Source organism: Saimiri boliviensis, chromosome 1 (genome assembly GCF_048565385.1).
Source record: "Saimiri boliviensis isolate mSaiBol1 chromosome 1, mSaiBol1.pri, whole genome shotgun sequence".
Taxonomy (NCBI): domain Eukaryota; kingdom Metazoa; phylum Chordata; class Mammalia; order Primates; family Cebidae; genus Saimiri; species Saimiri boliviensis.
Genome location: NC_133449.1, coordinates 110,291,814 through 110,310,177, shown reverse-complemented (window position 1 = coordinate 110,310,177; position 18,364 = coordinate 110,291,814). Strand labels below are relative to the sequence as shown.

At 39.7% G+C, this 18,364-nt stretch overlaps 1 pseudogene; it reads right to left on the bottom strand.

Annotated features, from left to right (window-relative positions):
* Positions 1 to 13,275: 13,275 nt before the first annotated feature.
* On the bottom strand, positions 13,276 to 13,992 carry LOC101043990 (dynein regulatory complex protein 9 pseudogene; annotated as a pseudogene).
* Between the last annotated feature and the right edge of the window lie 4,372 nt (positions 13,993 to 18,364).

Below are 18,364 nucleotides of genomic sequence, written 5' to 3'. Positions count from 1 at the left end.
ATTCTATATAAATTTTTGCACATTTTTGTGTAGCCATGGTTTTACCATTTTTCTTCTTTTTATCCTTAAGGTAAACCTTGAACTTGAATAAATCTGGTTGATATTTTATTTTATTTCACTTCCTAATGCAAGAGAAGGACATAAAAGTGCTGTACTATAAAATTGTCATCTTAAATGGTTACTTATTTGGCTACAAGTGCACTTTAAATTCCAAATTCTGCCTTCACAGGTGGCTGTTCTAATCTAATCCTTTAATCTTATCCCCTGTTTGATGTTGTACTGATGGTAATTACCTTTTTTATTGCCTGTCAGTCAGATTTATGTAGACGGACGATAGTCGTTTTAACCAGACAGAATGCTTCTAATTTCTGTTAAATTTCCTTACAGAACTTTTCTAAATGGTTTACTAAACTTCACATAAATTAAGCCTACTGAATTGTTTTCCAGCTATAACAAAAGTGAAGGAAGGCTATCAGCTGTGTCTGACATGCTCACGTTTTATTATGAAATACTGTATGTCAGCCAGCAGACACTTTGTCTCCGAAAGAGGCCTTTAGTACCTTCACTAATTTGACTATATATGTTGATGGATTCTTAGTTAGAGGATATTTTTTTTTAGTGTGTCTCAACAAATATTATTCAGATATAAGTGATTCTGTTCTTCCTCTTCTCTTTACCATGAAAGAGATTCTGGCTTTACCTATCTACACTGCTTATCTTCAACCTGCTCTTTGTATTTTGGCAGCTGTGCTATGTTTATATTCTTGATATAAAATCTGGAGAAGATGGAGAAAGGGAAGGAGTATGAAGACTGGATAGGTGCTGCCATGGTGAGGGAGGAAAGTGATTTAGAAAAAAATGTGATTTTTATTTTTTGAGATGGAGTTTCACTCTTGTTGCCCAGGCTAACGTACAATAGTACAATCTAATCTCACTGTAACCTCTGCCTCTCGAGTTCATGCAATTCTCCTGCCTCAGCCGTCCAAGAAGCTGGGATTACAGCCATGTTCCACCACACCAGCTAATTTTTAATTTTTAGTAGAGACAGGGTTTTTCCATGTTGGTCAGGCTGGTCTCCAACTTCTGACCTCAGATGAGCCACGCACCTTGGCCTCCCAAAGTGCTGGGAGTGCAAGCATGAGCCACTGTGCCTGGCCAAAATTGTGATTTATAAAAGAAGATGTGCTACATCATGCTCAATAAATAGAAGTAAAACACACAGACTAATCTGAAATTACGTTTGGCTACTTTATTGGATTTTCTGGATTGTGACACTGCCCTAAGATTGGATCAAGTGGTTAACAGCTTCAAGGAAGTTGTGTCTCTATGGCTCATTTAATGGACATACTAACAAACGTTAACAGTAGTTGGAGGCAACACTACATATCTACAGCCATCATCTGATCTTTGACAAACTGACAAGAACAAGCAATGGGGAAAAGATTCCCTGTTTAATAAATGGTGGTGGGAAAACTGGCTAGCCATGTGCAGAAAGCAGAAACTGGACCCCTTCCTGACACCTTACACTAAAATTAACTGAAGAGGGATTAAAGACTTAAACATAGGACCTAACACCATAAAAACCCTTGAAGAAAACCTAGGCAATACCATCAGGACATAGGCATAAACAAGGACTTCATGACTAAAATACCAAAAGCATTGATAACAAAAGCCAAAATAGACAAATGGGATCTGACTGAACTCCAGAGCTTCTGCAAAGCAAAAGAAACAATCATTAGAGTGAACCAGAAACCAACAGAATGAGAAAAAATTTTGCAATGTACCCAACTGACAAAGGGCTAATATCCAGAATCTACAAAAAACTGAAACAGATTTACAGGAAAAAAGCAAACAACCCCATCAGAAAGTGGGCAAATGATATGAACAGACACTTTTCAAAAGAAGGCATTTATGCAGCCAACAAACATAGGGGAAAGAAAGAACTCATCAATGCAGGTTATTAGAGAAATGCAAATCAGAACCACATTGAGATACCACCTCACGGCAGTTAAAATGGCGATCATTAAAAAATCTGGACACAACAGATGCCAGAGAGGGTGTGGAGAAATAGGAACACTTTTACATTGTTTGTGGGAATGTAAATTAGTTCAACCATTGTGGAAGACAGTGTGGTGATTCCTCAAGGATCTAGAAATAGAAATACCATTTGATCCAGCAATCCCATTACTATGTGTATACCCAAAGGATTATACATCATTCTATTATAAAGACACATGCACAGGTATGTTTATTGTGGCACTGTTCATAATAGCAAAGACTTGGAACCAACCCAAATGCCTATCAATGACAGACTGGATAAAGAAAATGTGGCACATATACATCATGGAATACTATGCAGCCATAAAAAAGGATGAACTGATGTCCTTTGCTGGGCATGGATGAAACTGGAATGCATCATTATCAGCAAACTGACGCAAGAATTGAAAACCAAATGGCACATGATCTCATGCATAAGTAGGTGATAAATAATTAGAACACATGGACACAGGGAGGGGAACATCACACACCAGGGTCTGGGGGTTGGGGGGCTAGGGGAGCAGTAGCAGGGTTTGGGGGGATTGAGAGGGGATAGCATTAGGAGAAATACTTAATGTAGATGACAGGGCGATGGATGCAGCAAACCATTACCATGGCACATGCATACCTATATAACAAGCCTGCATGATCTGCACGTGTACCCCAGAACTTAAAGTATAATAAATTTAAAAAAAATCTGAGCTATGTTGCTGAGGGACTCGGGGAGAGAGAGAGAGAGAGAGAGAGAGAGAGAGAGAGAGAGAGAGAGAGGCAAAATTGAGAATTCCAGAACTATAATTTTTCAGTTTGGAAACCTAGAAACCCAGAAGCTCCCAGAAAAGCCCTTCTGAACTTTGGCCATTCTGTTGGTACTTTGCTATAATTTTCTTCTTTTGATTTAGGCTCACCCTCCTGTAAGGAGACAGTATAGAAAGTGACCACAATAGGAAGTCCAGACTTGGCCCAGTGCAGTTCGTAAAGGTGATCGACTTTGGCAGAAGTGGGCCCTTAAGAGAACAAGATAGTTAAGAGAGCAAGACTAGAATTTAAATTTTTAGTCACACTTCTGGCTTTAAAGAGTCCTGCAGTCTTGAACAATTTACCTAACCTTGATCCTCAGTTTTCTCGTCTGTAGAATGAATTCAGACAAGGTGATCTCTGTCTTTCTTGAAACTAGCATTCTGTGGCTATCCTTAAGGATTTTGAAGTAGCCAGCATGGAACCAAAAACAAAAGGATTTAAATTCTAGGACCACTTATGCTGTTTACTTGCAGTCAGCTAATAACAGCCTCCATCAGGAATTAGCACACTACTACCCATGAGCCAAATCTGGCTGCCTATCTTTTTTTATAAATAAAGTTTTATTGCAACATTGCCACACCCATTCTTTTACACATTGCCTGCTGCTGCTTTTGAACTAAGATGTCAGCAAGGAGTAGCTAGAATGGCAAAGATGATAGAATACAGCCTACAAAGCCAAAAATACTAACATGCTGTATTAGGGTTCTCTACAGGGACAGAAATAATATAATATATATGTATATACATAAGGCAGTTTATTAAGGAGAATTGACTCACACAATCACAAGGTGAAGTCCCATGATAGGCTCTCTGCAAGACAAAGAGCAAGAAAGCCAATAGTGGCTTAGTCTGCATTCAAAAGACTCAAAAATAGGGATGCCGACAGTGTAGACTTCAATCTATGGCCAAAGGCCCTAGAGATCCTGGTAAACTACTAGTGTAAGTTCCAAAAGCTAAAAAACTTTGATTCTGATGTTCAAGGGCAGGAAGCATCCAGCACGGGAGAAGGATGGAGGCCAGAAGACTTAAGTCAGCTCCTTCCACCTTCTTCCATCTGCTTTTACTAGTGATACTGGTAACTAATTCGATAGTGCCCACCCACATTGTGGATAAGCCTTTTTGAGGATAGGTTTTCCTCTCCCAGTCCACTCACTCAAATGTTAATCTCTCCTGGAAACACTCGGAAACGCCCACATGCACTCAGAAACAATACTTTGCATCCTTGAATCCAATCAAGTTAAAACTTAATATTAACCATCACACATGTCCTTTACAGATAAAAGTCTGCCAACCACCCCTCTATGTAAACATCAATTTCTCTGTTTGCAAATGGGAGAAATTATACCAGTCTTGACCACCTTAATGAATTGTTATGACAATAACTGGAAAATAAATACATGAGAAATTACTTTGGAATATTGCATATATTGAATTTTTTTCTTTAAAAATATGATTATTTCAGATAAAGCTAAGAATATATTATTACCCTTTCCACCTGTTCATTTTATGAACATGTCTGCACTTGACTGTTATTTTTTTTCCTCTCCTTACTGCCAGACCTAACCCTAATATATGCAAAGGCCTCTAACAAGTTGCACATTGAACGGTATACTGGCCACAAGTCTGAACACAACTCCTAGCCTAACCTAATTCTCTGGCTGCACTAAAATCTAACCTGCGGAGAATGCTGGGAAGATGGCCGCCTATGAACAGCTCAGGACTTCAGCTCCCAGTGAAAGTGCAGAGGGTGAGTGGACGCCGCATTTCCAGACGAACTCTTATTGCCCACAGACCAGGAGATACCCAGGCAGAGGGGTCGCCAGCATCGAAGTCCCAGCCGGTGTGGCTGTTTTGGCTCCCACGGGGCTGATTCCGCCCCTGCGGCTGCTGTGACCACGCCCTGTTGCTGCGGTTCTCCGTACAAAAGCCACTGGTCTGGGAGCCCTCTTAGCTGGCGAGCAGAGCCCTGAGACAGCAGAGTTCCCCACTCATCTGAAATAGCGAGTGAGGCCAGGAGATTCCTAGGCAAAAAATCCGCCAGGAGCCGGCGCCGCAGTTCCAGCCGACTCCATGAGTCGCAGCACGGGAGATCCCGACCCCTTTTCAACAAGCGACCGGAACTCGGGGTCGTTCAACTTAAAAGAAAAGACTCTGAGTCAGGGAGCCAGGTAATCAGGCTCCGTTGGTCCCACCCCTCCACCCCCAACAACAACGAAAACAAAAACAGTAATTGGAAACTCTCTGGGTTGAGCCCTTCAAACCAAGCACAGCTGAACCGGGAGGGTCCCGCTCCGTGGGGGAGGGGCTACCGACATTACTGAGACCCTCCACCACTATGGAGGCAGGCTGCTGTTGCCGAGGCAACCCGCCGTTGCCGAGGCAACCTGCCACAACAGAGAGAGTCCGCCATAACAGAGGCGGGGCCGCCATTGCCTAGACAGTTCTAACTACGCCCATATAAAAAGGACTACAGGGAAGAGCTCAAGGCAGCTGGGTGGAGCCCACAGCAACTCAGCAAAGCCCCTGCGGGCAGGCAGTGGCTAGCCCTGCTGCTAGCTGGGTGGGTCAGATCTGAAAGAAAAATCAAAAAAGGCAGTAGTGCAACGGAAACTCATAAAGCTCCAACTCCCTGGGACAGAGACAGACAACAGGTGAATAAACCCACAAAAATGGGAAGAAACCAGCGCAAAAAGGATGAAAACTCCCAAAACCAGAACACGTCTCCTCCTAAAAGGGATCACAACTCCTCACCAGCAAGGGAACCAGACCGGTTGGAGAAGGAGGGTGATGAAATGACAGAATCATACTTCAGAAGGTGGGTAGTAAGAAACTACAGTGAGCTAAAAGAACATGTTCTAACCGAACGCAAAGAAAATAGGAACCTTGAAAAAAGATTGGACGAACTGCTGACGAGAATGGACAGCATAGAGAGGAGTATAAGTGAATTGATGGAGCTGAAAAACGCAACACGAGAACTTCGTGAAGCATGCACAAGCTTCAACAGCCAAACTGACGAAGCAGAAGAAAGGATATCAGAGGCCGAAGATCAACTCAATGAAATAAAAAGAGAAGGCAAGAACAGAGAAAAAAGCGCAAAAAGGAATGAACAAAATCTTCAAGAAATGTGGGACTATGTGAAAAGACCTAATCTACGTCTGATAGGTGTACCTGAATGTGATGAAGAGAATGAATCCAAGCTGGAAAATACTCTTCAGGATATTATCCAGGAAAACTTCCCCAACCTAGCAAGGCAGACCAATATTCAAATCCAGGAAATACAGAGAACACCACAAAGATATTCCTCAAGAAGAGCAACCCCAAGGCACATAATCGTCAGATTCACCAGGGTTGAAATGAAAGAGAAAATGCTAAGGGCAGCCAGAGAGAAAGGTCGGGTTACCCACAAAGGGAAGCCCATTAGACTCACAGCAGATCTCTCAGCAGAAACCCTACAAACCAGAAGAGATTGGGGGCCATTATACAACATCCTTAAAGAAAAGAACTTTCAACCCAGAATCTCCTATCCAGCAAAACTAAGCTTCATAAGTGAAGAAAAAATAAAATCCTTTGTGAACAAGCAAGCACTCAGAGATTTCATCACCACCAAACCTGCTCTACAAGAACTCCTGAAAGAGGCTCTACACATATAAAGGAACAACCAGTATCAGCCACTCCAAAAACACACCAAATGGTAAAAGAGCATCAACACAATCAAGAAGCTGCATCAACTAACCAACAAAACAGCCAGGTAGCATCAAAATGACAGTATCAAATTCACACATAACAATACTATCCCTAAATGTCAATGGACTAAATACCCCAATCAAAAGACACAGACTGGCAAATTGGATAAAAAGCCAAAACCCATCAGTGTGCTGTATCCAGGAAACCCATCTTACATGCAAGGATACACAAAGGCTCAAAATAAAGGGATGGAGGAAGATCTACCAAGCAAATGGAGAGCAAAAAAAGGCAGGGGTTGCAATTCTCATCTCTGATAAAATAGACTTTAAAGCAACAAAGATCAAAAGAGACAAAGAAGGACATTACATAATGGTGAAAGGATCACTGCAACAAGAAGAGCTAACGATCCTAAATATATACACACCCAATACAGGAGCACCCAGATACATAAGGCAAGTTCTTAATTACTTACAAAGAGACTTAGACTCCTACACAATAATAGTGGGAGATTTTAACACCCCATTGTCAATATTAGACAGATCAACCAGAAAGAAAATCAACAAGGATATCCAGGACCTGAATACAGACCTGGAACAAGCAAACCTAATAGACATTTACAGAACTCCCCACCCCAAATCCACAGAATATACATTCTTCTCAGCACCACATCACACCTACTCTAAAATTGACCACATAATTGGCAATAAATCACTCCTCAGCAAATGCAAAAGAACAGAAATCATAACAAACAGTCTCTCAGACCACAGTGGAATCGAGTTAGAACTCAGAATGTAGAAACTAACTCAGAACCGCACAGCTTCATGGAAACTGAACAACTTGCTCTTGAATGTTGACTGGATAAACAATGAAATGAAGGCAGAAATAAAGATGTTCTTCGAAACCAATGAGAACAAAGACACAACGTACCAGAATCTCTGGGACACATTTAAAGCAGTCTCTAGAGGAAAATATATAGCAATGAGTGCCCACATGAGAAGAAAGGAGAGATCGAAAATTGACACCCTATCATCAAAATTGAAAGAGCTAGAGGAGCAAGATCAAAAAAACTCAAAATCTAGCAGAAGACAGGAAATAACTAAGATCAGAGCAGAACTGAAGGAAATAGAGACACAAAAAAACTTCAAAAAATCAATAAATCCAGGAGCTGGTTTTTTGAAAAGATCAACAAAATAGACAGACCACTAGCCAGATTAATAAAAAAGAAAAGAGAGAATAACCAAATTGATGCAATAAAAAACGATAAAGGGGATATCACCACAGATTCCACAGAAATCCAAACCATCATCAGAGATTATTACAAACAACTCTATGCACATAAACTAGTAAACCTGGAAGAAATGGATAAATTCCTGGACACCTGCATCCTCCCAAGCCTAAACCTGGAAGAAGCCGAAACCCTGAATAGACCAATAACATGGTCTGAAGTCGAGGCAGCAATAAAGAGCCTACCACCCAAAAAAAGCCCAGGTCCAGATGGGTTCACAGCTGAATTCTACCAGACATACAAAGAGGAGCTGATACCATTCCTTCTGAAACTGTTCCAGACAATCCAAAAAGAGGGAATCCTTCCCAAATCATTTTACAAGACAAACATCATCCTGATACCAAAACCCGGCAGAGACTCAACAAGAAAAGAAAATTTCAGGCCCATATCCATGATGAACATAGATGCAAAAATCTTCAATAAAATACTGGCAAACCGATTGAAACAGCATATCAAAAAGCTCATCCACCATGATCAAGTAGGGTTCATCCCGGGGATGCAAGGCTGGTTCAACATACGCAAGTCCATAAACGTAATTCACCACATAAACAGAACCAAAGACAAAAACCACATGATTATCTCAATTGATGCAGAGAAGGCTTTCGACAAAATTCAACAACCCTTTATGCTAAAAACCCTCAATAAACTAGGTATTGACAGAACGTATCTCAAAACAATAAAAGCTATTTATGACAAACCAACAGCCAATATCATAGTGAATGGGCAAAAACTGGAAGCATTCCCTTTGAAATCTGGCACTAGACAAGGATGCCCTCTCTCACCATTCCTATTCAATATAGTACTGGAAGTTCTAGCCAGAGCAATCAGGCAAGAAAAAGAATAAAGGGTATCCAAATTGGAAAGGAGGAAATCAAATTGTCTCTATTTGCAGATGACATGACTGTATATCTGGAGGACCCCATCATCTCAGCCCAAAGTCTCCTGAAACTGATAAACAACTTCAGCAAAGTCTCAGGATACAAAATCAACGTGCAAAAATCACAAGCATTCCTATACACCAGTAATAGACTTCAAGAGAGCCAAATCAAGAACGAACTGCCATTCACAATTGCTACAAAGAGAATAAAGTACCTAGGAATACAACTAACAAGGAACGTAAAGGACCTCTTCAAGGAGAACTACAAGCCATTGCTCAACGAAATAAGAGAGGATACAAACAGATGGAGAAACATTCCATGTTCATGGTTAGGAAGAATCAACATCATGAAAATGGCCATACTGCCCAAAGTAATTTACAGATTCAACACTATTCCCATCAAGCTGCCAATGACCTTCTTCACAGAACTGGAAAAAAAACACCTTAAACTTCATATGGAACCAAAAGAGAGCCCGCGTAGCCAAGTCAGTTCTAAGCAAAAAGAACAAAGCAGGAGGCATCACACTACCGTACTTCAAACTATACTACAAGGCTACAGTAATCAAAACAGCATGGTACTGGTACCAAAACAGAGATATAGACCAATGGAACAGAACAGAGGCCTCAGAGGAAATACAACATACCCACAACCATCTGATCTTCGACAAACCTGACAAAAACAAGCAATGGGGAAAGGACTCCCTGTTTAATAAATGGTGTTGGGAAAACTGGCTAGCCATGTGCAGAAAGCAGAAACAGGACCCCTTCCTGACACCTTACACCAAAATTAACTCCAGATGGATTAAAGACTTAAACATCAGACCTAATACCATAAAAACCTTAGAAGAAAATCTAGGCAAAACCATTCAGGACATAGGTGTAGGCAAGGACTTCATGACCAAAACGCCAAAAGCAATGGCAACAAAAGCCAAAATAGACAAATGGGACCTAATCAAACTCCACAGCTCCTGCACGGCAAAAGAAACAGTCAGTAGAGTGAATCGGCAACCAACAGAATGGGAAAAAATTTTTGCAGCCTACCCATCTGACAAGGGGCTGATATCCAGAATTTACAAAGAACTAAAGCAGATCTACAAGAAAAAAACAAACAAGCCCATTCAAAAATGGGTGAAGGATATGAACAGATACTTTACAAAAGAAGACATACAGGAGGCCAACAAACATATGAAAAAATGCTCATCATCACTGGTCATCAGAGAAATGCAAATCAAAACCACATTGAGATACCATCTCACACCAGTAAGAATGGCGATCATTAAAAAATTGGGAAACAACAGACGCTGGAGAGGATGTGGAGAAATAGGAACACTTTTATACTGTTGGTGGGAATGTAAATTAATTCAACCATTGTGGAAGACAGTGTGGCGATTCCTCAAGGACCTAAAAATAGAAATCCCATTTGACCCAGCAATCCCATTACTGGGTATATATCCAAAGGATTATAAATCATTCTACTACAAGGACACGTGCACACGAATGTTCATTGCAGCACTGTTTACAATAGCAAAGACCTGGAACCAACCCAAATGCCCAACGACGATAGACTGGATAGGGAAAATGTGGTACATATACACCATGGAATATTACGCAGCCATCAAAAACGATGAGTTCACGTCCTTTGTAGGGACATGGATGAACCTGGAAACCATCATTCTCAGCAAACTGACACAAGAGCAGAAAATCAAACACCGTATATTCTCACTCATAGGCGGGTGTTGAACAATGAGAACACATGGACACAGGGAGGGGAGCACTACACACTGGGGTCCGTTGGGGGGAAATGGGGGAGGGGCGGGGGGGTGGGGAGGTGGGAAGGGATAGCATGGGGAGAAATGCCAGATACAGGTGAGGGGACGGAAGGCAGCAAACCACACTGCCATGTGTGTACCTATGCAACAATCTTGCATGCTCATCACATGTACCCCCAAACCTAAAATGCAATAATAAAAAAAAAAAAAATCTAACCTGCACCTCAAGGGACTAATGTGCATATATGTGAACATTCCATCTTACCATGCATTGTCTACCCCTTTACCACTCAACTATCCCTGTAGCAAGCCTTTAGACTGAAGGTGCAGCCCTCTCTTTGAAGGTTACCTGGGAAAAGGGGTCTGCACAAGTCCTCTAAGAAGGCTCGGGGCTCTGTAGGAAAGAACAAAGTCGCAAGAGGGGCTGAATGCAACCCTCTTAATCTGGGAACTCAGAATACCTGTTGCCTGGATCTTAGAGCAGGCAGTACTGCTCACTACTTTTTACCTAATCCAGACTACTATTAGCTGTTGTGAGGTAGAGTGCAATGGTCTCCTGCCTGTCCTCTCCATAAATTTTGCCTCTCTCATTTTTAAAAAGCCTTCTATAAAAGTGATGATTCTAAAGACAAAATCACTCCCATCAACTTTCTCACGTTTATTATTCTAGAAACACTAGGCAGCCATTAAAGGTTTTAAAGACAAAGACTTAAAGATGCGTGTGTTCTGGCCTTGCCTCTCACCAGCTTCATGCCCTGCTGCTGTTTCAGTGCACTAACCATGCTGCCCTGTTGGTGTGTGACTAGTGCCATGTCTCTTCTAGCCAAAGGGTTGTTGAATATGCTTCTCCTGGTCCTGGGATGCTACACCCACATCTACAATTGTTTTGGTTGATGCCTCCCCTTCCTTCAGATTTTCTACTCCAGGTTAATTCTGTCTTTACATATTATTATTTTTCAACCCTAGTTAAACATTAAAATCCTCAAATACCAATGCCCAGGCCCCAACCTAGACAATTTAAATCAGGCACATAGGGTAGAAAGGCAGGCCTGAGCATTGTTACAGAGCTCTTCAGGTGATTCTCATGTAAGGACAAGTGTGAGGATAATTGTGCTTGATATCATCTTATAACCATGAATATGCACCTCCCATTTATAATTACGTAAATCACAAAAAACTTCAGAAAAGTGTCAAATATCTTTCTTAGTCCCCTGTAAACTCCATGAGGGAAGTGCTACCCACTTATTCATTCATTGATTAGTTATTTTTGTTAGCATTTTCTGTGTAATAGACTCTGTTCTAGCTGATGAGGATGGAGCCATAAACGGTATCTTCATATTTCTTCTTGTACAAAATATATATATGGGGACATTGCAGAGTTTTGATATATATTTGGTGAGTGACTAAATATTCTTACATTTTTATGTTTACTTTTCTATAAATTTAGTATTTCCCCCTTCCTGAGATAACTCTTATTTGCCTCCAAAATACCTAAAACAAAGTTTTGAACTGAGCTTTTTGACACTTTAAATAATTGCTCAACTTCCAGCTTCAGATTGTCTCTCATGACAGTCTCTGGGTTTCTTAATTATTGCATTTTGTCTTTCCCTGTCACTCAGATAATAAAACTGTAGTGTGAATTACCATTCTTCAGACAGAAGGAAAAATGAAAAGTTTTGTGCATTACTTTGTGACATTGCTACGTCACCATTTCTCTTTGTCTTTGGAAATAAATTGTTGGCAGATCTGCAATTTCTTCTGTCTGCTTGTTGGAACCCTTGGCAACATGTCACCTGCTCCAGCAGATTTTTATATTCAGAGCACAATTCAGAGCTCAGGAAGAATTCTTTACTGATTTCTTCCAGTAATTAATCATTGCCTACTGCCTCACTATTAGAGAGACATCTCCGTCTACACATGTGCATTCAATTAAGGCTTGATTGTTTCGGTTTATGGATTATCTGGCTACTGTGTTTTGTTTTTGCTTTTTTTCCCTGTATTCCTCTCCAATTCTTATTTTCTAACTCAATTCTTCATGGGCTTTTTCTTTTTCCACTAACAGAAGCATGGGGAGTGAAAAAAGCAAAAATGAAGTTAATTATTAAATCTTTGAGAGTAAATCTACTGAAAAATGGCAGATATTCAAGCATTTATGGAATGAATAGACTATATAATCATTACATTTTCTTCTGTTCCCTTGATCTTCATCTCTGAGAAAAAAAAGCATCATGATGGAATAAGAAATTTGAATAATCTGTAGTCAGACAAATTGGTTTTGAATCTGGCCAACATCCCATCATAATTGTGGTCTTAGCTAAAATATCTGAGCCTTTGTCTCGTTTTTGTTTTTGTTTTTGTTTTTTTTTAAGGCAGACAGGAACCAACATTAAAACTCTACTGTGTATGTATTATACTGGACAGCTAATAAACATCATCTTATAATTCCTACTGAATGCTTTTGCTCCTAAGAGTTTTTTCACTACAGACAGTTGGGTAAAAGCAGAATCAGACATTACAGGAATTACTGAAGTTTTAATGCATCGCTGTTACTAAGACAATGAACTGCTTGGTTCTGCTGAGAAAGAGCCAGAAGAATGAATCTTCACAGGACTACCAGAAACTTCTTCACAGCAAGGTATGAGAAAGCCCTAAGTCAATGCTATAACCCTAAATCAGAGAGTGGAATCAGCAGGCTTCGCCTGGGAGCGTCTCCGTGGGAAACGACCTGTAGACGAGTCACCTGTGCTGGGACGAGGTTGTTCTTCCTCTCCGCGCCCTTCCCACCTCCAGAGCACCAGAGGCAAAGACAGAGGATAACCTGGTCACTTCTTGCCTCTCTTCTTACCCTTGCCTTTTCCTTCTCCTTTGGAATCCTTGCTGTCAACTCTGTCTTTAGGCATCCTGAAACCACCCATTTCCTTCCGTATCATAGTGCCTCGCCACCAGGCCTGGATCTTTATGACGCTCTTTAATTCCAAGAGATCCTGTTCCGCCTTCTTCCTGCTCGTCTCCTTTTCTATGCGATCTTCAATGATGACTTGTTCATACTCTCTTACCGTCTTTGCGAGGTCCTGAAGGTGTGCTAAGTCACTGGCCTTTGCAGCTTTGAGAGCATTTAGTTCATTCTGTTTCATTTCTGTGTCCTTATCATATTTCTCCATCCAGAACTCTAACTTCTCCTCAGGTTTCTGCTGCTCCTTTCTAAGGAACATTTCAATCTCCATATGAACCCGGGTCTCTTCTTCGGTTTTCATCCTTAGTTTCTCGATCTCTTCCAGCAAGAGTTCCTCTGTTCTGTTACGCTTTTTCTGGGTCTGGGCAATCTGCAGGTCAGTATTGATTTTCATGTAGCGATTCTCCAAATTGGTTTTTGCTTTCATCTCTTGCAGTTGGTCCTTGAGGTTAGCAATATATTCATTCTGACTCTGCAGTGGAAAGACCAGGCTCCTAAACTGAAAATACATTCTACCTCCATTCGGTTCAGTCAGCGGCTTCAGGTTCCTGTCTCGTTTTTTAATCCATAAATCAACTAATGTCATAGTCATTCACCTATGACAGGGAAAAATGGTAGATTATAATGAGATTATTAACTTCATGTTTTACGGTAAACGTATAAGAACATATTCTTATCCAAACTCAAAAAAGTTGTGCCAAACCAATCCTGTGTCAGTAAGCTAATGCCACAATATTGCTGCAAAAAGAAAAGAAAGAAAGAAAGAAACAGAAAGAAAGAAAAAAAGAAAGAGAAAGAACGAAAAGAAAGAAAGAAAGAAAGAAAGAAAAAAGAAAAGAGGGAAGGAAGGAAGGGAGACATCCTGGCTGGGTGTGGTGGCTTACATCTGTAATCCCAGCACTTTGGGAGGCTGAGGCGGGCAAATCACCTGAGATCAGGAGTTCGAGACCAGCCTGGCTACACGGGAAAACCTTGTCTCTACCAAAAATACAACAATTTACAACAAACCCACAGCCAATATCATACTGAATGGGCAAAAACTGGAAGCATTCCCTTTGAAATCTGGCACTAGACAAGGATGCCCTCTCTCACCACTCCTATTCAATATAGTATTGGAAGTTCTAGCCAGAACAATCAGGCAAGATAAAAAGGTTTTTTTGTTTTTTTTTTTTTTTAAATTCTTGTTGTAGAAATCTTTCACGTCCCTTGTTTGCTGTATTCCTAGGTATTTTATTCATCTGGTGACTATTGTGAATGGGGTTGCATCCATGATTTGTCTCTCTGCTTCAACATTATTGGTGTACAAATGCCACTGATTTTTGAACACTGATTTTGAAGCCTGAAACTTCACTGAAATTGTTCATCTGATCTAGGAGCCTTCAGAAAGAGCATACGGCATTTTCCAGTACATAATCAGAACTTTCTTCTTATTTAAATGCTTTTTATTTACTCCGCTTGCCAGATTCCTCTGGCTATGACTTTCAGTACTACATTAAATAGGAGTGGTAAGAGCGGACATCCTTGTCTTGCTCAGTTTTCAGGGGATGGTCCCAACTTTTGCCCATTCAGTATGATCTGGCTGTGAGTTTGTCAGAGATAGCTCTTATTAATTTTCAGAATGTTCTTTCAATATGTAGCTTTTTCGGGGCTTTAATGTAAAGAGATGCTGAATTCTATGGAAAGCCTTTTCTGCCTCTATTAAGATGATCATCTGGTTTTGCTTTTAGTTCTGTTTATATATGAATCACAATGATTGATTTGTGTATGTTGAAACAACCTTGCATATCGAAAATGAAGCCTACTTAATCATGGTGGATTATCTTTTTGATGCACTGCTGGATTTAGTATGCTATTTTGTCAAAGATTTTTGTATATATGTTCATCAAGGATACTGGCCTGAAGTTTTGTTTTCTCATTTGATCTCTTCCCGATTTTGAAATCAGAATGGTGCTGACCTTATAGAATGAATAGGGTGGAGTTCCTCCTTCTAAACTTTTTTTGGAAACATTTTAGTTGTATTGGTTTCAGCTCTTTTTTATATGTCTGGTAAGAATTTGAGTGTGAATACATCTGGTCCAGGGCTTTTTTGGTATGGTAGGCTTTTTATTACTGATTCAATATGTAACTCATTATTGTTCTGTTCAGGTATTTAACTTCTTCCTAGTTCCATCTTGGGAAGCTTCTGTTTCCAGGAATTTATCCATTTCTCCTAGATTTTCTAATTTCCATATGTAAGGGTATACATAATAGCCTCTGAGGGTTTATGCATGCATATGTGTGTGTGTGTGTGTGTGTGTGTGTGTGTGTGTGTGTGTATTGCAGTGGGGACAGCAATAATGTCCCTTGTCATTTATTATTATTTTTATTAGAATCTTCTCTCTTCCTTAATTAGTCCACCTCTTAGTGGTCTATGAATCTTATTTATTCCTTCAAAAAACTAACTTTTGGTTTTGTTTATCTTTTGCACAGCTTTTCATGTCTCTGTTTCATTCCATTCAGCTCTGTTTTTGGTTATTTTCTTCTGCTAGTTTAGAGGTTGGTTTGCCCTTCTTTTTCTAGTTCTTCTAGGTGTGATGATGGGTTGTTAATTTGAGATATTTCTGACTTTCTGATGTGAGAATTTAGCACTATAAACTTCCTTCTTAACGCAACCTTAGCCATATCCCAGAGATTCTGATATGTTGTATTTTCATTTTCATTTGTTTCAAAAATTTTTTTGATTTCTGCTTTAATTTAATTGTTTACACAAAAGTCTTTCAGGAATGTTTAGCTTAATTTCCACATATTGTATGCTTTTGAGAGATATTTTTAGTACTGATTTCTATTTTTACTACCCTGCGGTCTGAGAGTATAGTTGGTATGGATTTTTTGTTTGTTTTTTTGAGAATCGCTTTATGGCAGAGCATGTGTTCTATTTCAAGTTATGCACTGTGTGTAGATAAGGACAATGTATATTCTGTTGTTGTTGGGTGAAGTGCTCTGTAGACATCTGTTTGGTTCAGTATAGAGTTTAGATCCCAGATATCTTTGTTAGTTTTCTGCCTCAATTATCTGTCTAGTGCTATCAGAGGGATATTAATGTCTCTCGCTATTATTGCGTTGTTATCCATGTCTCTTTATAATTCTCTAAGAACTTGTTTTATGAATCTTGGTGTTCCAGTGTTGGGTGCATATATATTTCTGATAGTTAAGTGTGTTGAATTGAACCCTTATCATTATACAATGCCCTTTCCTGTCTTTTATAATTCCTATTGCTTTAAAGTCTGTTTTGTCTGAAATAGAAAGAACAACCAGTGTTCTTTTGTTTTGTTTGTTTTTTGTTTGCTTAGTAGATTTTTCTTCATCTCTTTAGTTTAAACCTATGAGTGTCGTTGCATGTAAGATGAGTCTCTTGAAGATAACTTACAGTTGGATCTTGCTTCCTTATCCAACTTACCACTCTGTGCCTTTTAAGTGGGACATTTAGCCATTTACATTAAAAGTTTATTGATATGTGTGGATTTGATATTGTCGTTATGTTGTTAGCTGGTTGTAATGTAGAGTAGATCGTGTAATCACTTTATAGTGCCAATGGTCTACCTGTTTAAGTCTGTTTTTGTGGTAAACAGTAACAGTCTGTTGTTTTCATGTTTAGCACTCTCTTAAGGGCCTCTTGTAAGGCAACAAATTCCCTTAGCATTTCTGTGTCTGAAAAGCGTTTTATCTCCTTGTTTATGAAGCTTGGTTTGCCTGAATGTGAAATTATCCATTGGAATTTCCTGTCTTTAAGGATGCTGAATATATGCCATCAATCTTTTCTGGCTTGTAGAGTTTCTGCTAAAGGTTTGCTGTTGGTCTGATGGGATTCTCTTTGCAGGTGATCTGCACCTTCTCTCTAGCTGACTCCAATACATATATATATTTTTTTCTTTCTCACCATCCTTGAAGAATACTGTGACTATGTGTTTTGAGGATGGTCATCTTGCATAGTCTTTCAGGTCTTCTCCAAATTTCCTGAATTTGAACACCAACCTCTGCAGTAAGGTTGGGAAATTTTTCATTGACAATATTCTCAAATAGGTTTTTTAAGTTGCTTGCTCTCTCACCTCCTTCACTTTCAGAGATGCCAAGGAGTCATAACTTTGATCTCTTTACATTATGCCATGTTTCTTGGAGTTTAGTTTTTTTTTTTTCTTATTTTATATATATTTTTTGCCTTTGTGTCTGACTCAGTTAATTTGAAGAACTTGTCTTTAAGCTCTGAGATTTTGGCATCAGCTTGGTCTATTCTGCTGTTAATACTTCTGAAAGTATTATTGAATTATTGTAGGGGTCTTTTCAGCTTTAGTATGTCTGCCTGGTGCTTTCTTAAAATGACTATTTCCCCTGTCATCAAAATTGAAAGAATTAGAGAAGCAAGATCAAAAAACTCAAAAGCTAGCAGAAAACAAGAAATAACTAAGATCAGAGCAGAACTGAAGGAGATAGAGACATAAAAAACCCTTCAAAAAATCAATAAATCCATGAACTGGTTTTTTGAAAAGATCAACAAAATAGATAGACTGCTTGCCAGACTGATAAAAAAGAAAGGAGAGAGGAATCAAATAGGTGCAATAAAAATGATAAAAAGGACATCACCACCAATTCCACAAAAATGCAAACTACCATCCGACACTACTACAAACAACTCTGTGCACATAAACCAGTAAATCTGAAAGAAATGGATAAATTCCTGGACACTTGCACTATCCCGAGACTAAACCAGGAAGAAGCTGAATCCCTGAAGAGACCAATAACAAGGACTGAAGTTGAGGCAGCAATTAATAACCTACCAACTAAAAAAAGCCCAGGTCTATATGGGTTTACACCCCAATTCTACCAGACATACAAAGAGGAACTGGTACCACTCCTTCTGAAACTGTTCCAAACAATACAAAAAGAGGGAATCCTCCCCAACTCATTTATGAGACCAATATCAT